This window comes from Labeo rohita, chromosome 18, assembly GCF_022985175.1.
Source record: "Labeo rohita strain BAU-BD-2019 chromosome 18, IGBB_LRoh.1.0, whole genome shotgun sequence".
Classification (NCBI taxonomy): Eukaryota; Metazoa; Chordata; class Actinopteri; order Cypriniformes; family Cyprinidae; genus Labeo; species Labeo rohita.
In genome coordinates, this window is record NC_066886.1 from 3,587,292 (window position 1) to 3,608,818 (window position 21,527).

At 32.3% G+C, this 21,527-nt stretch overlaps 1 long non-coding RNA gene across 1 annotated transcript in view; it reads left to right on the plus strand.

The window, feature by feature from the left end:
* The window catches only part of LOC127180645 (uncharacterized), a 120,289-nt gene that overhangs the window by 62,556 nt on the left and 36,206 nt on the right, over positions 1-21,527 (plus strand). The window contains exon 2 of the long non-coding RNA XR_007829678.1: positions 16,117-16,228. This is a non-coding gene — a long non-coding RNA (uncharacterized LOC127180645). The remainder of the gene's footprint in view (positions 1-16,116; positions 16,229-21,527) is intronic.

Below are 21,527 nucleotides of genomic sequence, written 5' to 3' on the forward strand. Positions count from 1 at the left end.
GTGATGATAATTATCACTTGTCCCAGGCAGGGCAGCTCTTGTTAATGTAGCTGTGGTCTTCACTGGTGCAGTGCTAACTAGGCCTGGTCTGCTCAGCCACCCAGCAAAATATAATTAGGCCGAATTCTCCTCCGAGTCGGAGACTTTCCTGCTCTGTTGGTATGCGTTTGGCTCATTTTATCCCCATCTTCCCTATTCCTTTACAGCTTGTCGGTCCATCCGTTGCTCTGTATCAGGCGACAAGATATTCTAAGATAATTAAAAGTCATAGGAATGAAAATCCCAACTGAAATAGAAAATGATCCGGTTTACTTTATTACTGCATGTTTCTGATCTTATTATGAATGGTTTATTACTATTCCAAAGGGAACTTACTCTTCCTTTGTTTTGTCCCAGCTGACATCACTATTAAATATATGCAATAATGCATTGTTTTAGTTCTGATATTTGATGTCCTCTTTCCATAATCCAAACCTTTAAGTTTGTTATTCATTAAATGTTTAACTTGTAAATTAGATTATGCAGGTAAAACAACAGTTTAGATTGACTTTTATAGCTCAAATGTTTCTCCCAGAAAGCAATATTTTTTGTTTTGTTTGTTTTCATCACCCGTAATGAACCTTTGAGAAACATTTGAGATTTGTTGATTAATACAGTCACTTTAGCGAAATTCCATTGCCAAAAAAGGTCCATTAGTCTTTCAGTAGTGTAGCGATGAATGAAGCAGGTCTCACACACACATAATTTTCAAACCAAGTAGTTTTCTGTTAGTCACTGCGGTCAATTCAAGCAGCCAACTTGATCTCAATGCAAAATATGCTTGGAGAAGTCTTTTGTGTTCAAGGGAAATTCCCAATTGTGCAGATTCCTATTGAGATTACTCTAATCGACTGTGAAAATTGGCTGAACAATGATAAATGTGATGAGTGGGTTTTCTCATTAGCCTTCCACCTCATTTCTGCTCATGAACTGGTTTAAATATCTATGTCAGACTCTTATTGGTTGATGTTTTTGATTGGCATATGAGGCAGCCAATTATTGGCTCAGACAGTGAGGTTCTCAAGTAAAGACTGGTACATCTTTGTTCGTCTCAATTTATAAGCACAACCTCATCAGTCCTGAAGCTACATACTCAGTGTGATCTTTGTCTGGTCAAGATGCTCTCTCATTTTCTTTTCTGTTTAAGATTTTGTTTAATTAGCAATGTCAGACTCTTATTGGTTGATGTTTTTGATTGGTGTACAAGGCAGCCAGTCGTTGGCTCAGACAGTGAGGTTCTCAAATAACGACTGTTACATCTTTGTTCGTCTCCATTTACAAGCAGATCGCCATCAGTCCTGAGGCTACAGACTCAATGTGAGTTTTGTCTAGTTGAGACACTCTTATTTTCAAATCAAGTAGTTTTTAGTGGTCATCATGGCAAATTCCCAGTGGCGTGGATTCTTATTGAAATTCCTCTACCTTTGACCACAAAAATTGGCAGAACAATTGTAAATGTGATTGCAATTTTTCAGTAAAGTCATGATCAGTGCTTCTCATTAGCCTTCCACCTTTTTCTGCTCATGAACTGGTTTAAATATCTATGTCAGACTCTTATTGGTTGATGTTTCTGACTGGCATATGAGGCAGCCAATCATTGCCTCAGACAGGTGGGATTCTCAAGTAACGATTGTTACATCTTTGTTCATCTCCATTTACAATCAGTCCTTAGGCTACAGACTCAAAATAATGTTTGTCTTGTTGAGATGCTCTCACGTTTTCAAACCAAGTAGATTTCTGTTGGTCAACACAGCAAAATCAAGTGGCCAACTTGAACCTGATGCAAAAAAATAGGCGCGGGGAAATCTTTCGCCCTCAGTCTTGGAGTTTCCTGTTGATAGGACTCTATTTCACCCATGAAATTTGTTAAATGTGATCAGATCTTTACAGTAATGCCATGAGCCGGTCTTCTCATTAGCCTTCTACCTTTTTCTGCTCAAAATCTGGTTTAAATAGCTATATCAGACTCTTATTCGTTGACGTACTTGATTGTCATACAAGGCAGCCAATCATAGCTTTCTGTTGATCAACACAGCAAATTCAAGTGACTTGACCCTGATCCAAAATACAGTTAAGGGTCAAAAGTTTACACCTTGCAGAATCTGCAAAATGTTAATTATTTTACCAAAATAAGAGGGATCATACAAAATGCATGCTATTGTTTATTTAGTACTGACCTGAATAAGTCATTTCACATAAAATACATTCACATATAGTCCACAAGAGAAAAAGATAGTTGAATTTATAAAAATGACCCTGTTCAAAAGTTTACATACTCTTGGTTCTTATTGCTGTGTTGTTACCTGAATGATCCACAGCTGTGTTTTGTTTAGTGATAGTTGTTCATGAGTCCCTTTTTCGTCCTTAAAAGTTAAACTGCCTGCTGTTCTTCAGAAAAATCCTTCAGGTCCCACAAATTCTTTGGTTTTTCAGCATTTTTTTAATGTATTTGATCCATTTCCAATAACTGTATGATTTTGAGATCCATCTTTTTACACTGAGGACAACTGAGGGACTCATATGCAACATTACAGAAGATTCAAACACTCACTAATGCTCCAGAAGGAAACACAATGCATTATGAGCCGCGGAGTGAAAACTTTTTGAATTTGAAGATCAGGTTAAATTGGACTTATATTGTCTTCTGTAAGAAACATGTAACTATCTTCTATAGCTTCTGAAGGGCAGTACTGAATGAAAAAGAATATGATATTTAGGCAAAATAAGAAAAATGTACACATCTTCATTCTGTTCAAAAGTTTTCACCCCCGCCTTTAAATGCATTGTTTTTTCTTCTGGAGCATCACAGAGCATTTGAACCTTCTGTAATAGTTGCATATGAGTCCCTCAGTTGTGCTTAGTGTGAAAAGATGGATCTCAAAATCATACAGTCATTGTTGGAAAGGGTTCAAATACACAAAAATGCTGAAAAACCAAAGAATTTGTGGGACCTGAAAGAATTTTCTGATGAACAGCAGGCAGTTTAACTGTTAAGGATAAACAAGGGGCTCGTGAATAACTATCACTGAACAAAAAACAGCTGTGGATTATTCAGGTAACATCACAGTATCAAGTGTATGTAAACTTTTGAACAGGGTAATTTTTATAAATTCAACTAATGTTTTCTCTTGTGGACTATATGAAATATCGTATTCAAGTCAGTACTAAATAAAAAATAACATGCATTTTGTATGATCCCTCTTACTTTGATAAAATAATTCTGACACTGTACGTGTGGGGAAATCTTTTGCCCTTAGTCTTAGAAATTCCTGTCGATATGACTCTGTTTCAACTATGAAAATTGATAAATGTGATCTCACCTTTACAGTAATGTCATAAGCAGGTCTTCTCATTAGCTTTCCACCTTTTTCTGCTCATGACCTGATTTATTAAACAATATCAGATTCTTGTTGGTTGACTTTTTTGATTGGCGTACAAGCGGGCCAATCGTTGGCTCAGACGGTGAGTTTTTCAAGTAGCTACCATTACATCTTTTTTGTAACTCGTCAGTCCTGAGGCTACAGACTCAATGTGATGTTTGTCTGGTCGAGATGCTCTCTCATCCACGTAGGGAGTGGGACCCCCATAGTAAAGTCTGTTGCTGTAGGCTGTTTGCATTGCTTTACGCAAGACTGGGTAATGCCATATTGTCATAATGCTCAGTGCTTCCCAGCACGCACAAACCCACCACGCGTGCATCGTCGTACGTGTCCCCACATCTGCAAGCGCGGTTTTATAACCCTCGACCCTGCAGAGACGTCTCAATCACCTCCGCATGTGTCCCGCTTCATTCATAACAGCTGGAGAGAGGTAAATTAGTACCGTGAGCTGTTTGATTTGGCATTCGAGAGATTAGGCTCGGAGGACGCGCGGATCCCCTCCGCTGGGGTGTGATTCACTGTGGCAGGTATTTGCATGGCGATGATGCTCATCATTTATCCCTGTTGGGTGATGGGTAATACATCTCACTGGCATCCCGTTGGCACTCTCCAGCTCCTACCGCGGTCATCTGTTTGGCCTCTACTCAAACGCTTATGTGTGTGTGGTGTTTCAAGGTGGTCCCACCAGGCATGTTCATCACCTTGAGGAGAGCAGAGGCGTATCTGCCCAGCGTTCGGTGCCAGTTGTTCTCTGGTGGGTTTCCAAGAACCCACAGCCAGGCTAATTCTGCTCGAGTGTCTCTCCAAGTCCTGGACGCAAAGCGAGCTGGACCGTCCTTGAATCACAGAGACACAAAAGCAATGAAACAAGATCCTCATGCATGCAACTCAAACCTGGATACAGAGCATTGGGTTGAGGTCAAGAAGCTTGGTTTAATTAAAATTATTTGGTTTTTCAATCACGGTGAGCGTATGTTGCTGTTTAGCATTAATGTTTACCTATTAAAACTTGTTTTTTATTTGTATTCATGATTTTCTCCTCCTTTTGTGAAATCACTGTAAGGGATGGTGCAAGTTTTTCGTAATTTAGAGGAGACGAGCAGCAATGAGACATGCATTATGCCATAATAGGCATATAATTTTTTCATGATCAAAGGTTTTTATTGCTTTTCACACACAGGAACTTTCACTTAGAATGAACCAGAGTAGGGGACATCAGGCATTTAATTGCATGCATTCATATAAAATTTACTTTGATTTTTATTCATCAAAGCATCCTGGAAAAAAAAAAAAACGTATTACAGTTTCCATGAAAATATTAGGCAGCAAAACTGTTTTCAAGAAATGTTTCTTGAGCAGCAAATCAGCATATTAGAATGCTTTCTGAAGGATCATGTGACACTGAAGACTGGAGTAATGGTGCTGAAAATTCAGCTTTGATTCACAGAAATAAATTACATTTCAAAATATTTTAAAAGTTCTTTTAAATTCTAATAATATTTAATAATTTTTCTGTTTTTACGGCAAATAAATACAGCCTTTGTGAGCAAAAGAAACGTCTTTCAAAAGCAAATCCTACCAAGCCTGAACTTGCAAATATTGTGCATTTAATATTTAGTATTTTAGGAAAGCTATAAATCTTTTATGATTTCATGCACATTTTGTCATGCATCAAGTTTTTCTTTGTTGATGCAAAACTATTAAATGAGTTTACACTGAATTAACTTCAGATGAAGATCAGAAATGCTGTGTATATATGAATTTTTTTATTTATTTATTTTTTTTTTTACATATATATATACCCTTGGCTCATATGAACCAAGAGTTGCATGGACCACTTTTTTAAACATGTTTTCATTTTTTTGAATCTTGAAAGTTTCACCATTAATTGTAAATGCATATACAAGCACAACCAGTACATTATTAACATTTCTCTTGCACTATTTATAAATTGTTCAAATGCTAGAAGCCACTGTCTGACTGTCATTACATAAAATGATCTAGTTATTGTTGTCTAATTTGTCTAATTTGTTCTCTGGCATTATGCAATGTTAATCAAGTGGGTTTTTAATTAGGTTTATTCATATCAAATCATTTGCAAGACATCTTGCTTGAAAGTTTAATAAAATATAGTAATGTTATTTTAATTTTATTTAATATATACAAAATATTCTATTTAAACAATACATTTGAATAATTTGTAAATAATAAAATAAAGAATATAATACATCTGAAAATTATTTTTGTATATGATTATATATAAATCTTTATTATAAATCAGTTTTTGATATGAAATATATTGCAAAACTTATATTTTTTGTTTTAAATATCATTATTACATGCATATTTCATGCAAATTTGTGTAAAATGTTTTGCTGAAGTTTACACTGAACTAACTTGACTAAGATCAGAAAAATAGGCCTGGAATAGGACTAAAATAGTCTAATTATACATCATCAGTAGAGTTCACTTCCACAAGTTTAACTGAATTGCTTTCACAGATTGTGAACAACATGATTCACATCCCGGGTGTCAAAAAAGACCTTTTGAACCAAACTCTGACTACAAATGGACAATGAAGCTTTAGTCTAAAGCCCTGAGAGAGGTCAAAATGTCCGTCTAATTTGGTGTGCGGATGTTCATTGTTCTTATTTAACTTTCCTTTTCTTAATCAGGTGGTCATTCAATTTAATCTTGCTCAAGCTGGGTCAAAATGTCCTGTTGCTTTTAATTTTCAGCTCTCAGTTTTTTAAGTTTTCAAGCCTTCTCTAAGAACTTTGGCAGACAATCAATACCTCCATGGGAACCAAAGCAGCCCTCAAAATCAAACAGGTGATTGAATTTCGCAGCAATGTACTCTCTACCCATGAATTAATTGGCACAATCGACTTTTAAGATAAGACGCCATTTAGTTCAAATAATACCTAATGTGCTTCTGTAGCTCAGCTGATGAACATAACATTGAAGCAACGCCAAAGTCACCTACAAATACCAAAGTAAATGTGCTGTCAGTCGCTTTGGATCTGTTCAATGCATTCAAAGCATCCTGACAAAAAGGATGCTTTAAATGATTCTCGAGCAGCAAATTAGCATATTGGAAAGATTTTGGAAAAATCATGTGACACTGAAGACTGGAGTAATGATGCTGAAAATTCAGCTTTGATCACAGGAATAAATTACTTTCTAATATATATTTAAACAGAAAACAGGCCTGTTAAATTATAATAATATTTAGCAATTTTTCTGTCTTTTTAATCAAATAAATGCAGACTTGGTGAGCATAAGATACCCTAAAAATTCAAATATTTGTGCATTTAAAATGTACTATTTTTATGCAATGTTAATCAAGACTTGTTGTTTTTTTTAAATTAAATAAATTATGATTCGTATTTTTAATTTATTTATTTAAATATTTTTAGGACTATTTGTATCAAATCATCTCGAAGCCATCTTGCTTTAAAATTCATTATTTTTTAATTTTAATAAAATGCAACAATGCTTATTTAATTAAAAAATGAATGCTTTGAATGTTTCTTGAGCAGCAAAGCAGTATATTAGAATGATTTCTGAAGGATCATGTGACACTGAAGACTGGAGTAATGATGCTGAAAATTCAGCTTTGCATCACAGGAATAAATTACTTTCTAATATATATTCAAATAGAAAACAGTCCTGTTAAATTGTAGTAATATTTAGCAATTTTTCTGTATTTTTAGTCAAATAAATGCAGACTTGGTGAGCATAAGATACCATTTAGTGCATTTAAGATGTACTATTTTTTATGTTTTTTATTATTATTAAATAAATTATGATGATGATGATGATTATTACTATTAAATTAATTATTTAAATAGATTTAGAACTATTTGTATCAAATAATTTGGAAGCCATCTTGCTTTAAAGTTTATTATTTTAGTACATTTTTATTATTTTAATAAAATGTAACAATGCTCTTTTAATTAAAAAAAAAAAAAAACTGGATGCTTTGAATGTTTCTTGAGTAGCAAATCAGCATGAAATCATGAGAATTTCTAAAGGATCATGTGACACTGAAGACTGGAGTAATGATGCTGAAAATTCAGCTTTGCATCACAAGAGTAAATTACTTTTTAAAATGTATTCAAATAGAAAAGTGTTCTGTTAAACTGTAATAATATTTGACCATCTTAATAAAAAAAATGTAATCTTGATGGGCATAAGAGACTCTAAACATTCAAATACTTCTGTATTTAAGATGTACTATTTAACAAAACAGTTTTTCATGCATATTGTTTTGTGTAAAGTTTTATCAGCACCAAAGTCATCTACCGATACTGATGTAAACGCACCGCTATGCATTTATGTCAATATAATGTGATTTAAGTCTGGAGATTAAGGCTAGCAACTTCTGAGATGAGACTTTGTGAACATGTTCACCTCTGCTGAAAGACAAACAAATGACAATATATGATGTAAAAGCTAAAGCTGTCATGTATTCTTGGAAAAGTTCTCAGATTTGAGATCTGTCTGCGGTTCTATTTCTGAAATCATGACAGCAGCCCCTTAACCCGCCTCCCCTCTGAGACGCTGGCCATTAATGTGTAATGCGTGTGAGTTAGTTTGAAGCATGTCACTATAGACATCAAAGTGATGAATTCTGCTACTCATTAGCCAGTCCAAGCTAACACGGTATCAGTACTTGTCTTAAAGTGTGTCCGGTGCTGTGAGTGAGTGGATATAGTGAGATGCTTAGCATGAACCAGTGGCCTTATTTTATAGAAAATAATAAAAAATGCATTTCTGGTATGACAGTGAACAAACTGAATTACCCTATTGCTGTATATGTATATGTTTTATATATACTCTTGGCTCATATGGAGTTGCATGGACCACTTTAATAATGTGTTTTCATCTTTTTTGAGGCTTGAACGCTTTGGTTTACCATTAATTGTAAATGCATAGACAAGAACAACCAGTACTTTATTAAAATTTATCCTTTAGTGTTCCACAGAGGAAAAATTCTCAGTTTATAAATGTTTTAAATGCTGTCTGACTGACTTTCTGACTGTTATTACAAAACGCAATCTAATGTGTTGTTATCTAATTTGTTCTCTGGTATTATGCAATGTTAATCAAGAGTTTTGTGATCAAGAGTGATTATTATTATTTTTAAATAAATTATTTAAATTGATTTAGGACTATTTATATTAAATCCATTTGGAAGCCAATTTGCTTTAAAGTTTATTATTTTAAATGTAATTTAACTTTTGTTATTTTAATAAAATGCAATGATGTTTTATTTATTTATTTATTTATTTATATGTATATTGAAAGTAAAAAATGTAATATAATATAAAAATAAAATGTAATGTATGTTTTTTAACTATATATATATATATATATATATATATATATATTATTTTATATTATATTTGTAATTATTTTATTACATTTAATTATATTATGATATTATATTTATATTTAATATTATATTAATATTATTTTTTATTTTAATAAATAGACTTATGACTGTTTGTTTTAAATCATTTGCAAGCCATCTTGCTTTAAAGTGTATTATTTTCACTTTTATTATTTTAATAAAATGTACTAATGTGTTTTGAATTATAAAATAATTTTTAAAATAAATTATCTAAATAGATTTAGGTCTATTTGCATCAAAAAATTTGGTAGCCATGTTTGCATCTTGCTAAAGTTTCTTATTGTAATAAAAAAAAAAAAAAAAAAAATATATATATATATATATATATATATATATATATATATTATAATTTCTATATTATATATAATTTTAATATAAATTATTTTATATTATATTTTTAATTATTTTATTATATTTCATTATTTTATGATATTATCCATCTTGCTTTAAAGTGTATTATTTTCACTTTTATTATTTTAATAAAATGTAATAATGTTTTTTGAATTATATATATAATTTTAAAATAATGTATTATTTAAATAAATTATCTAAATTGGTTTATGTCTGTTTGTTTCAAATAATTTGGAATTCATGTTGATTGCCTCTTGCTGAAGTTTGTTGTTTTCACTTTTATTATTTTTATTAAACAATAATGTTTTTTAATGATCTCTCTCTCTCTCTCTCTTTCTCTTATTATATTATATTTTTTAATAAATTATTAAAATGGATTTGTATCTATTCATATCAAATCATTTGCAAGCCATCTTACTTTAAAGTTTTTAAACAACACATTTTTAATATTTTTAATAATAAAAAATTAATACATTTATGTTATTTTAATTATTGTTCAATATATATGATTATATACCAATCATTATTTTAAATCAGTGTTTGAAATGACGTGTAGATCAATCCTTATATTTCTTGTTTGAAATAACATTCAGAAATATTTTACCATTGCAGCGTCAGGCTTACTTTCTCCTGTTTTTTATTTTAAGTTTTGGGAATTTTGTTTATTTTGAGCAACCAGGCGTTGAGCTTCAGGCCAGCCGGGGCTTGAAAACAGTGTGAAATTAGGCATGACCGAACTGGTTATTTCCTTCATTTCTTTAGTACTGTATCTGCCAAAGCCTTGATGGACAGCTCGCGCTCATAAACCAATAATGTCTGGTGGGTACCAGCATTTGAGCCGTGTGATTCAGCTCAGGTAAGCAGAGGAAGCTCTGCAGTTGTGTACTTTTTTCATTAACTTTGATATATATCTGTCTATCATACACACACACAGACACACACTGTTTTGAGAGTTTTATTGTTTAGGTTTGCCCGTGACCTGGGGGAAACTGAAAGAGTAGCTTCCTGTCACTCAAAAAATAAGCAACAAGTAATAAAGCAACCAAAAAAAGTAAAGAGAGTGCTTCACACCGCTGGCAAGTCCATCCTCCATTGGATGAATGACCTTCTGTCCCTGTACATCACCTAGGTCATCACTCACAAGCAAACAGCTCTCTGCCATTGGCTGAAGTACAAACTCGTATAGGTGTCCAAGAATGAAGACAAAGTGCTCTTAATGAAAGTGTGCAGGAATGGGATTTATTTATCAGTGGTGTTGTAGCCTAGCGGTTAAAGATCAGGCCTGGTAACTGAAAGACTGACACCTCAAAGCAACCAAAAGTTATCTATGAACTACCAATTACTGACCCGTGTGGAGCAGGTCACTACTGAGAGACCGTTCATGTGACTTAAAGAGATACTTCACCCAAAAATGAAAAGTCTGTAAGACCTTCGTTCAGCTTTGGAGCACAAAATGATGAAATTCGAGGGCTTTCTGACCACACGCATGCGTGGTACTCTCGTGAACGCACGGCGAAGACTGGCAGAAGACAAAACTCGTTAAGTAAAGTCAATATTTTTATTTTCTTTGCTCAAAAAAAGTATTGAAGCCTTAATCTCACATGGACTTTTTTAACAATAAAATACAATTAAGTTGAATTACTAAAATGACTAAAAATTTTTATAAAAATAAATTAAAGCTAAATAGATATATTTCAACAAATAATTTTAAAAAATAATAAAAATTACAAAAAATGTAAAATATAAAATATATAACTTTTGGATACGTTGAATTGCTAAAATAAATCAAATGTGAATTAAAAAAATTAAAGCCAAATAGATAAATAAAATATACAAAAAAAATAAACAATAAAAATGACAAAAAATGTAAATAGATATATTACAAAAAAAAAAAAAAAAAAAAAAAAAAAAAATCAAAAATTTGAAATAAGTTTGTTGAATCGCTAAAATAACTAAAAATAATTAATTAATCATTTATGCACTAAATACAAATAAAAAAGTAAATTAGAAATAACTGAAATAAGTTTAAGATGAATCACTAAAATAACTCGAATGTAAATAAAAGTAAATTAAAGCCAAATAGCTTTAAAAAAAATGTAAATGGATATATTTCCAAAAAAATGTAAATTAAAAAATAATAAAAAAATAACAAAAATAAATCTAAATTTGTAAATTTGAAATAACCTAAATAAGTTTAAGTTGAATCATTTAAAAATAAATTAAAGCTGAATAGATTAACAAAAAATAATTTAAAAATAATAAAAATGACAAACATGTAAATATATATATATTTCCAAAAAAAGATACAAAAAAATGTAAATTTAAAATAAGTTTAAGTTGAATCACTAAAATAACTAAAAATATATTAAAACTAAATAGAAATATTTCCAAAAAGTATTTAAAAAATAAAAATAAAAATTACAAAAAATCTACATTTATGTATTTGAAATAACTAAAATAAGTTTAAGTTAAATCACTAAAATAACTCACATTTAAATACAATTATTTAAAGCTAAATAGATTAAAAGAAAACAATTTAAAAATAATAAAAATGACAAACATGTAAAAATATATATTTCCAAAAGAAATTTAAATTTAAAATAAGTTTAAGTTGAATCACTAAAATAACTAAAAATACATTAAAACTAAATAGAAATATTTCCAAAAAGTATATAAAAAAAAAAATAATAATTACGAAAAAAAAAAAAAAAAAAAAAAAACATTTGTATATTTACATATAACTAAAATAAGTTTAAGTTGAATCACTAAAATAACTCAAATTTAAATAAAATTATTTAAAGCTAAATAGATTTTTTTAAATTATTTAAATAAAATTAAAAAATGACAAACATGTAAATGGATATATTTCCAAAAAAAAAAAAAAAAAAGAGAATTTAAAATAAGTTTAAGTTGAATGACTAAAATAACTAAAAATAACTAAAAATTAAATAAAATTAAATTAAAGCTAAACAGATATATTTCCAAAAATAATACAAATGACAGCACATAACAAAATCACATTCTTAAAAAGTACTTAAAAATTAATTGCTTAAAAACGTTACATTTAAGGCAGCAACTAAGTTTTTAAATGAAAATAGGCAGAAATTTTTGACAGTGTATATAAATAATACTAAAATAACACTGTCAACGTCAAACCTGGTATGACACATCTTTTGGTGTTGCATTTGGATTGAATACAATTTAAGAGCTGTGGTGAAAGGCAAACTTGTCAAGTGAATAAGCTGACATTATTTTGACATTTTCCTTGCAGAAAGCTACCGTAAGGCTTTAGAAGACTCAGCATATAGTGCTGTATGGGCATATGGGCCTTTACATTTTTTAAACTTAACCATCTCCATTACAAAAATGAGCACTATGTATATTCTACAGTATATTCTCTCTTCACCTGAAGCAATAAAATCATACAGACTTTGAATGAAAAGATGCCATGTTCTCAATTTGTGCATCATTAAAGCTGCATAATGAAGTTTATTAGCTGCTGTCAGGTGGCAAATAAAGACTTTATTGTAATTAACAAAAGGGGTTTGTTAGAAAACAAGCCAGTTCATTGAAATCCTTGGGTCAGAGGTTGTTGTAGGGACTCCACAAAGAAGTTTCTCGTCATGTAGTTGTGAAAGTGGCACGTGAGTCAGTCTCGCATGTTCCTCTTTAAGGTCCAGGTCGAGGTCATTGTGAAAACTTTTATTGCAGTTGAGGTTGATTAGCTCTGACAGACTTTTTCCATGACTAGTCCTTTACTGCTATTTCTCAGCCACGTAGGTTTATTTTGGTGCCGTTCATGACCCTGTAGTGTCAAACACGTGGGCGCTGAATCCGTGCTGAGGATAGATGCTCAAGCTAAAGTCTGAAGGCTTTCCTCGTCCATTGTGTCTCTTTTCTGTGCTCAATGTGTATTTGAGCTATAGAATATGTTGTATTATATCCCCAGAAGGAAGCAAATATATCTATCAGACTTTCTTTTATAGACGCGTCATGCACAGAATTGCATTAAAATCACAGTCACACAGTGCGAGTGTTGATTTTATTTTGATTCTCAGCTGCATATCTAGGACATGGTCCATAAATGAGGATCCGGATGCATGTTCCAGCATGTTCCCTGCTGCGCACGACCTCATCTCATACATATTTTGCCACACATCTGGAACTGTGCACAGGGGTTAGGGGGTGGAAGATATTGAAATGCAAAATGCAAGTTGGTATCTTTGTGAGAGCGGATGAGATCAGAGTCAAATGAGGGCACGAGAGCGAATGAGGTATATTGATTATGACGGACTGTCACATGTCTGTTGAATCCATCATGGAGGCTCTTACTGAGTTAGACAATGAATTTTATACTGTTAGAGACAAACATGCACTTTTAACTTTGAGGGAAATTAAATTAAGGGGTCATCGGATGCCCATTTTCCACAAGTTGATTTGATTCTTAAGTCTATAATGTACTTTGGATAAAAATTCTCAATGGTTGTGTAAAACAACACCCTTTTTACCTTGTCAAAATGAGCTCTGCAAAAATCATTCCATTCTGATGGATTGTTCCTTTAAATGCAAATGAGCACTGCTCGCCCCGCCCCTCTCTTCTCTCTGTGGAGTGACGAGCATGCTTACTTTAGCCGTTTTTAGCGCATTTCGCTGCAAAACTTGCTAATTAGCACGTTATTAGGAAAGGTGATTGCAGAGATTCATAAAAAAAACCCCTTATACTCACTTCTGCTGTAAGTGAAGCTGGATCACATGATTTGTGCAAACATAGACGCATTTATGTAGATCCGGAGGCGCATTCCCTTCACAAACAAACGTAATCCACTGCATCTTCAACGGCTCAGATGTCGGGAGTAAATGACAACCACTATGTTCATAGTGCTCAATCTGAGATATTTTTGTCTAGTTACATCCCTGCTCCAGCATCGAAACAATGGAGGTCGGACTGTTACAGCTGATTTAGGGCGGGTCTGAGGTAAGACGCTCATGTCAATCAACTATCGTGGCAGCGGCCTCCGTTCGTGTTTAAAAAAGGGATATTATTTTAACGGATTAATTAAAAAACACTGCATGGATTTTTATCATTATAGGGTAGATGTGTACATACACTGCCAACACACATTAATATTTAAAAAAACATGTAAAAGTGAGCTTTGCATCCGATGACCCCTTTAAAAAATAAATAAATAAATAAATTACACTTTAAAAGTCACTAGTTTGTCCAAAACATACATAAACATAATATTACAAATCTAAATCACTATTTGTTCTGTGCTGGAAATTACATTTTGAGCATTTCTGCAATGATGACTCCTTTGTCCAAAGCTATTCTAAAATAAGACAAAGTAAATGTAATATTTTCATTTTTTTCCCCATACTTGGCTTCACTTCTAATCAAGCTGTCAAAATATTCTGTTCAGAAGTGATATTGTTGGTTGTGGTGGTAATTAAATGTTACATTTTAATTAAACTATATTTTGACTGAAAAAAATATTTATTTATTTGATTGATTTTTTTTTTCTACAGTAAATATCACAATGATTTATAATGATTTAATTCTTAATTTTAGCCATCATATTAAAAAATAAAAATAAATAAATTATACAAAAATACAATTACAATTAAAGACATATATTGAGAAAAGGGTATTTTATAATTAAACAAAATTTATATATTTTTTTTTTGATGCTACAAGTTTAAGTAAAGGATTAATTGACTTCCAGAATAAACATTTCATGGTAATTTACTCAACCCATGTCGTCCAAGATGTCTGTCTTTCTTCAGTAAAAAAAAAAAAAAAAAAAAAAAAAAAAGGTTTTTGAGGAAAACATTCAAGGATTTTTTTCCATATATTACACTTCAATGGGAGCCAATGGTTTGAAGGTCCAAATTACAGTTTCAGTGCAGCTTCAAAGGACTCTACCTGGTTTGTGGTTAAGAAGTATATAAATTTTAGAAAATGACCATTCGTTTCACTAGATAAGACCCTTATTCCTCGACTGGGATCATGTAGAGCCCTTTGTAGCTGCGCTGAAACTGTAATTTGGACCTTCAACCCATTGGCCATTATCAGCTTAATTTCTTTCCAAGTAAAAAAAGAAAGACATTAACATTTTAGATGACATGGGGGTAGTAAATTATCGGGAAATTATTCTTATTCTTTAACCAGGTAACCCATTGAATTTGTAGTCCCAAACAGGGCTGGAAGGCTGTGAACAAATGTCTTTCTGTTTCTCTAAACTTCTTTATTAACTCATCTTGTCCCTCCCTCGCTGTTATTGTGTTCATTATATAGGTCTGGTAAAGCGGAGCTGTAATTTCACAGCTGAGAGAACGAGGTTACAGAAGCTCCTGTCATTAGTTCAATACAATATGTGAAGCATGACTCTCTTCTACTGTGTGTTTTGGTCAGGACATTGAACAACAACAAGACTCAGAAGAGTAGTTTTCAGGTGTCTCATTCCAGGATCTGAATTTCCAGTTCACACTAAAACACTGAACAATCCTAGTAGATACAGGCCACAGTTCACCTTGTATCAACCAATGCATTTTTGGGTGCGTCCTGTAATGAGTAATCGCTCTGTTTCTTCTGAACTCAGTGTCCAATCATCATGAAACTTAGTATGCATGAGCAAAAAGACATTTAAAAGAGATGCACCAAATGTTGTTAAATTCCCTCAAAAGGGGGCGCTATAATTAAACTATCCTCAGCCGTTTGACTAAGAAAGTTAAAATTCACCTGTACTGAGGAAACCATGGGCATTTTGTCTATGTTATTATCAGTTTTGTCTCTTTGTTATGTTATAGCAGTCTGGAGGAATTGTTGATGCAGTGCATGCGCTTTGATCTGAGGGCCAATTTACAGCTGTCTGATTGAATGTCGCTTCCATGTTTCTCAGTGTATATGTTTTTATTTCAAACCGACAGGCAATCAAATCACTCTCGCCGTCGGGTTGTCCTTCCTTTACAAGCCTGAACAAAGCCCAACAGAAGGACGGACGGACGGCACATAAACACGCTCTGATTTTTGCGAGACAAGGTGAGCAAGTTCATTTATAAAAGAGCGAACACAAAACAAACCGTAAAGCACTCGTGAAAAAACAAAGGCCAGGCATGTCAATCAGGTATTTCTTACACAGCTCATGCAAGATTTATCTAAAACTACAAGATTTAGCCCGGTGAAGTGTGGATTCGTATCTTATTTTTTGTGGTGGTGATGTTGTTTTTCAATCTAGTTTACATAATGGTCTTGCTGGAGGAGAGAGAAAAAATCAGAAGACATGAATGGCAAAAACACTTTAGGGCAGAAATTGAGAATTTTCAGCTGATTTGCACACTCGGAAAAGCATTTGTATTCAGCTGGAAAAGACATCTTGACTCGTCATAAATATTAAACACTCTCAATTGGCGAATGCTGATAGATTCTCCCGCTCATCATTACCTGTATTGCATAAACCTCACTCAGGCAAACAATTTGAATTATAAGTATGATGAGGCCGAATAGACCATCTAATTGGACTACTTTGGAGCCAAATCCAGCTCTTAACGTGGGATTCCGAGAGTATCTGCATAAATTAAGGATAAGCTCTGGACACAGACCCTTATCTACTTAATTCTAAGGGATAACCTGAATTTATAATTCTTCCAACTCAGGGGCCAATACGTTGAGCGAGCGAAACCGTCGATGGCGGCGAGAGAGAGCGAGGGCCGCTGTGCAGAGCTGGTTTAATCTCACGGCTCCTTGGCCAGAGGTAGAGAGGTCAGCACGACTGGTGTTTTCCCTACGTAAGACAGGGAAATAGATGTGAACGTGCAAAGAGAGACGTAAACAGTTAGGACGGGTCGGTGCCGCTGAGCTGACATTGGGTTTTGCTTGAATAAATGCAGTTTGTTTCTTTATAACGGAATTTTATCCAGTGGGATTTAATCGGACGCCGTAAAGTACATTTAACTAATACACTATGAAGGCTGTGTAGTTTTCAAAGTGCTGGCAAAATATCACATCCATAGCTTTGATGTTACAAATTATGGGTCTCACCAAAAGCTATTTAACACTTGCTGCAAAGCGGCAACCCTGAGAGACAAATAAACAGCTGAAGGAGGAAAGAAAAAAAACTGTTTGGAAAAGACCTAGAGATTTGCTTTTGAATGATTCCTTATTTGTATTCATTTTTGTATAAATGAATGTGTGGAATTTTAAATGGTGTTCAGAGCTTTTTCCAGGTTGAAATCACCACTGATGTCCAATAAAATTGACTGTGTATTTGTTTTATGAGCATGCAAAAGCATTTTTTGTATGCATTTGTAAATTTCAGCAAGCATTTGTGAGAAAAACTGTTTAATCTATGTTGCGATAGGACTTATTAGTTTGTGAAACACTCATTTTTTGAGATGAGATAGATGAGATAAGCATTTTTTTGAGATACAGACAGGTATATTGATATATAAATGCATTGCACATGGTGAATTTCAATATTAGCATGTCTAAATTTAAAATCTCAATAGTACAGCTGTTAATTTACAGATTTCAGGTTGAAACCACCATTAAAAAATACATTCAAAATTCAAACATGCATTCACACAAATTTTTCTTTTTTCACATACACTTTCACTTAAATACTATACACTTTAAGTTAAAGAAATAAAACTGACTGTGTTTTTTTGTTTTGGGAGCTTACAAAGCATTTTGTTGCATGCATTTGTGAATTTCAGTGAGCATTTGTGAGAAACTGAAATCTCTTGTGATATGACCTATTCTTTTGTGAAACTCATTTTTTGAGATGCAGACAGATGTATAGATACATAAATGTGTTGCATGTGGTAGAGTTTAATTTTTGCATGTCTAATCGAAAATTTTAATTTTAATTTAGTTAAAGCTGTTAATTTATAAATTTTAGGGCTTTTTGGGTTGAAATCAATAATGATTTCCAATAAAACGAACTGTGAGTATTTGTTTTGTAAGCACGCAAAAGCATTTTGTTGCATGCATGTGTGAATTTCAGTGAGCATTTGTGAGAGAAAGTGTAATCTCTTGTGATATGACCTGTTAGTTTGTGAAACACTCATTTTTTGAGATTCAGACAGGTATATCGATACATATTTAAATCCGTTGCACACTGTGAAGTTTAATATTAGCACGTCTAATTAAAAATCTTAGTAAAGATGTTAATTTTTAGATGTCAGTTTGAAATCCCCAGTGAGAACAGCCTCAAAAATCATTAAGAATGCAAACATGCATTCACACAAAAGTTTTTCCTCTTTTTTCACATATATCTTCAGTGCAGAGTACAAATGCAAACAGCTTGGTGTTCATGTGTGCATTAAGTTAAAGACATAAAACTGTATTTGTTTTGTGAGAATACAAAAGCCTTTTTTTGCATGCATTTGTAAATTTCAGTGAGCATGCATGAGAGAAACTGAAATCTCTTGTGATATGACCTGTTAGTTTGTGAAACACTCATTCTTTGAGATGCAGACAGATATATAGATATAAATGTGTTGCATGTGATGGAGTTTAATTTTTGCATGTCTAATTGAAAACATTAATAGTACAGCTATTAATTTATGGATTTCACGTTGAAATCCCCAGTGAGAGCAGCTTTAAAAGTCATTGAGAATGCAAAAATGCATTTACACAAATGTTTTCCCCTTTTTTTCACATATTTTCAATGCAGAGTACAAATGCAAACAGCTTGGTGTTTATTTGTGCATTAAGTTAAAGAAATAAAATTGACTGTGTATTTGTTTTGTGAGCATACAAATAATTTTGTTCCATGCATTTGTGAGAGAAACTGAAATCTCTTATGATATGACCTGTTTGTGAAACACTCATTTTTGACATGCGTATAGATAAGTATAGATATATAAATGTGTTGCATATGGTGGAGTTTAATATTTTGATGTCTAACTGAAAATATCAAGAGTAAATCCGTTCATTTATAGATTTTTCATGTTGAAATCACCAGTGAGATTTCAACAACGTTGTTGTGGAAAACGTTCGCACATATATTTCCCTCTTTTTACACATGCAGGGTACAAATGCAAACAGCTCTGCGTTTATTTGTGCATTAAATTACAGAAATAAAATGGACTGTGTGTATTTGTTTTGTGGGCATGCAAAACGGTGTATAATATATTTCAGCATTTTGCCGCATGCATTTGTGAGGGAAACTGTTCAATCCATTAAAGCAAAATAAAGGCCACTACAGCACAGTCGTTTTATTCTCTCCCCTCGCCGCAGTGTGCCTTAACTACTTTTTTGTGCATTTTCTAAAACAGTGGTAAGAACTGACCTTTGTTAAAATGAGAGGTTTCATAACACTTTAAGAGAGAGAATTAACCATCGCCCATAAAAATGGTGCCGTGACCCGAACGGCACATCTCATCTGCGTTGCGTGAAAACAGACGCACAGAAAAAGCACATTAAGAGCGATATAAAGGCCTGTAATAGGAAAAGAAAGCGAGTAGAGCCACATAAGACTGTTAAAACATTAACAACCCCCTGGAATCAAAGTCACCTTAGTAAAAGTGTTCTAGTCTGCCTGGGCTACATCAGGGGAATGCATAAACACGCAGGAGGACGGAGAGAGACGGAGAGAGACTGAGTATTTATTACGAAAATAAATCATTTTAACACTTAGGCCACCCACTGCCTGAGACTGTGGGTAATGAGTCCTGAGCCGTGAGTGAGAAAGAGCGAGCGATCCAGCGGCTAATTCCCTATTTAAAGCCGAGGCTTGCAGCCGTGTGAAGTGGAGCTCTAATGAAGGTGGATTGTGAAGGGGGTTTGTTTCGGTTCAGACCAGAGTGAAAAATGCCGCTTGTTTGCATGACCGGCGAGAGCGCCGAGTCTGTTTCGCTGTCGCATCTGAATGAGAGATGTGTTTGGGTGAATCTCACGTAACCTGTTAACAACACGTCCAGTCCTTGTTGTATTTTCTCTGTATGTTTCACTGTGAAATCAGAAGACAAAATAGGAAATTATGTTGTTATGAAAGTTATTTAAATGACAGTTCAAGTAGAATGTGAATATTTGTTTTTTTTATTTCAACCCAGTAATAATAAATGAACAAACAAACAATGTGAAATGAATGAGTAAAAGAAAACATGAATTTATACACCATTCTAGTATTTGTTTTACATTTATTGTTGTTTAAATGTGTTGCATTTTTTAATGTTAATTTATGGCATTAAGAATATTTGTACAGTCGTTTTTATTATATGAAAGTATGCAAATCATCACACCTGAGAATAATGAGAACATTCAATGCACAGAAATAATAGTAATACTGGAATGAAATGTGCTTGAAAGTAAAATAACAGTTATATAATAATAATATAATTTCTACACAAGATCAAATAAATAAATAAATAAATATTATTTACATAATTGTTTTTACGTTTTTTTATTTACATTGTCTAAAAACATTTTCATTTTTTATTATATGAAAGTGTGCACATTGCCACTAAAAGTAATGAGAAGAAAGTAAAACATACATAGTAATAAGAATTTTGTATAGAAATGGAAATTTTCAATTTCAATGCATAAGCAATAAATAAATAAATAAACAGTTGTACTACCTTTTATTTCTGGAATTTGGGCAGAAAAAAAAACTGTTTTATTTACATAATTTTATTTATATAATTTATTTACACATTTTTTTACACAAGCTCAAATAAATAAGTATTTGCACATCATACCAGTATTTACATCATTTTATTTACATAATTTATTTATATTCTGTATTTACATCATTTAAAAGAACATGTAAATTGTTTTATTATATGAAAGTTTGCAAATTGCCACTACATCCAGTGCATTACAGTAATAAGAATTTTGTATGGAAATGGAAATTTTCAATTTCAATGCATAAATAAATAATAAATAAATAAATAAATGTAATTGTTGTACTATCTTTCATTTACGCATTTTGGACAGGAAAAAAAAACTTTTTTTTTTTTTTTTTTTTTTACATAATTGTTTTTACACTTTTTTTATTTACATTGTCTAAAAACATTTTCATTTTTTTATTATGTGAAAGTATGCAAATTGCCACTAAAAGTAATGAGAATAAAGTAAAACATCCAATGCATCACAGTAATAAGAATTTTGTATAGAAATGGAAATTTTCAATTTCAGTGCATAAGAACTAGTTGTACTACCTTTTATTTCTGGAATTTGGGCAGAAAAAAAACTATTTTATTTACATAATTTAAAAAATATATTTATTTTTTATTGTATTTATATTTTTTTATTTATACACAAGCTCTAATAAATAAATAAAAATTTGCACATCATACCAGTATTTACATCATTTTATTTACATAATTTATTTACA